Source organism: Zingiber officinale, chromosome 1A (assembly GCF_018446385.1).
Source record: "Zingiber officinale cultivar Zhangliang chromosome 1A, Zo_v1.1, whole genome shotgun sequence".
Taxonomy (NCBI): domain Eukaryota; kingdom Viridiplantae; phylum Streptophyta; class Magnoliopsida; order Zingiberales; family Zingiberaceae; genus Zingiber; species Zingiber officinale.
This window is the reverse complement of record NC_055987.1, coordinates 156,795,433-156,797,760: the sequence shown is the minus strand read 5'-3', so window position 1 is coordinate 156,797,760 and position 2,328 is coordinate 156,795,433. Positions and strand designations below refer to the sequence as shown.

The window sequence follows — 2,328 nt, the reverse complement described above, 5'->3', positions numbered from 1 at the left end:
TCAGCATTAATGTCTGTAGGTTGAACTCGCACACCTAAAACATATCTCCACATAGATTTTCCTCGCAAAATTATTTTCATAACATGTCACGCCCCAGAGGAGTCATTGCCAGACAAAAATCCGACAACATCTCCCCTGTACGAGTGACAATCTGAAGTAATAAATACACATACAACATCTAGATAACCATCAGCCCACACGGCTGGAACATACATAGAATAAAAACAACATAACCACGCAGTTTAATATACACAGCCTACCCGGCTGGACATAAATTAATAAAATAACCACGCAGTTAATATTTAGCCCACACGGCTATATCAAAAACACAGCGAAAAAATGAAGAAAAAACTCATAATCCACAACTAAAGGTTACTAGCCAATTAGGCTTATACAACCACAAGATCACGAAAACAAAACACTATGAATCAAACTCCAAATACAGACCAATATACTAAAAATACAAGTAAAGCGGAAGTAAAACCGATATAACGCAGGACCCAGGACTGGCAGCCGACATCTCTCCAAGCATCCATGAATCATCTACTGCTACCTGGCGAAAGAAAAACCATTTTATTGGGTGGTGAGTATTAGAACTCAGCGGGTATAGATCAATCAAAGCTTAACATAGTTCCTTCACTTCAAATTAATTTAAAATTAACAACTAAGTATGGATCAATCACTAATAAATCTAATCAGCATTAGGTTGTACCTAATCCAACAATACTTAGCTCTTCCGGTGATGGCTCATGGCGATCGACAAGTCCGCTGTGTTGAGGTTCAGGCGATATTTGATCTGACTGTCGGCAGAGGCCACAACCACCCATGGTCAAGATCTAGCTGCATCAAATCACATCCGGCCATGGTGGAAATCAAAACCAAGTCTCGGGAAGGTGGAGCCTACGACCAGCCAGCACATCTATCGGCCTCTGGTCAAGAACATCGCTAAGGGAGAGCTGGCCAATGGCGATGGATCGAGGACAGTGGCACCTACCCATCGGCGCTAGGGTTGAATCTTTGCTCTTGGCTAAGATCAAGCTGTGCAGAGGCGACGACTCGAATCAAGGAGAAGGGGCGACAGGAGAAATCGATCGGGCGTTGTGGCGAGATCGGGAGGTGGAGGCGGAGGATCGGGTGGAGAGGGGCCTCGGTCGGCGATTTGAGAGGAAGAACATCCACTGGACGAGCTCCGTCGATGGAGGGGAAGAGGAGCTCAACCGATGGTGGGTCGAATGGCGCTGGTGCGATCGGCTTCCTGGAGATGCTGGCGTCGGCGTCGGGGAAAGATAGCGAAGGAGAGGGGAAAAGAAGGTTTCGGCGTTAAGGTTAGGGCACGGGAAGGTTTAAGAAAAAGGAAAATAAAAATATATAATAAAAACTTAGACTTAGCTTAATTAAACCATAAGTTCTCTCCTTAATCAACTCCCACTTTTGAGTATTCCAATCAGACTTTTTCTGGAGCCCATAAATACATCCCCTCAAAATACGTCGTACATGCTCCAATTAATTCCAGAAAAATTTCTAAAAATTTCAAAAAATTCTATTAAGGTTATTTGTCAAATAACCCTATTTTTAATTATTATTTTGTTGTCGTATTTTCCATAACATGTCCCTAATACCAATAATTTTTTCTATCCAAGCGGACACTAATCGATTGAAGCGAATCTTCTGTGCAGTCACTCATGATGATAGAACAAATTGTGTTCACGAATAATCAAACAGCAAACAAAACCAAGTATTACGAAAACAAAAGAAACTCAATCCAAACTGTATGGTTGCACCCAAAAAAAATTTCGAGGCAATTTTTCAATCTAATTATCAAAAAACATAGAGATGAAAACTCTGATATCATGTAGAAATTAATGCCAAAAAAAAATAGCCGCCTTTATTGATGAATCCAAAAAAAAGGTTGTTAGAAAATAAAGACTACAAAGTCTTATATAGTTAATTATCAGAAAACATAAACCCTAAATTAAAAAAAATAAAAAATTAAATTGTCCTCAAGACTATAACAAATAATTCTAATTATATAATCTAACATAAGTAACCATAGCTTTTTCTTTAAAGAAAAAAAAAAGAGAAAGAGAAATGTTTGAAATCTTGTGGCAGATAGATGACAACAACAACACTTTTCTTATATATTCGTTTGGTAGATTTCTTAAACCAATTGACCAACTCTTTTCAGGCCAAAGTCATCATTTAAGAGTTTTCTCAACCAAAATTATGATCCAAACTGTAGTTGAAATAAGAGATAATACAATAAAGGGTTGTAATCAAGAGAATCTACAGCATCTCAATCTCTCTCATCCTACTTATTTGAATTATTTA

At 38.6% G+C, this 2,328-nt stretch overlaps 1 long non-coding RNA gene across 1 annotated transcript; it reads right to left on the bottom strand.

Annotated features, from left to right (window-relative positions):
- Positions 1–301: 301 nt before the first annotated feature.
- On the bottom strand, positions 302–1,334 carry LOC122011604. Its single transcript, XR_006119983.1, has 2 exons — positions 713–1,334; positions 302–553 (listed from the first exon to the last, which is right to left on the bottom strand). It is a non-coding gene; the product is annotated as an uncharacterized LOC122011604 (long non-coding RNA).
- Positions 1,335–2,328: the final 994 nt, after the last annotated feature.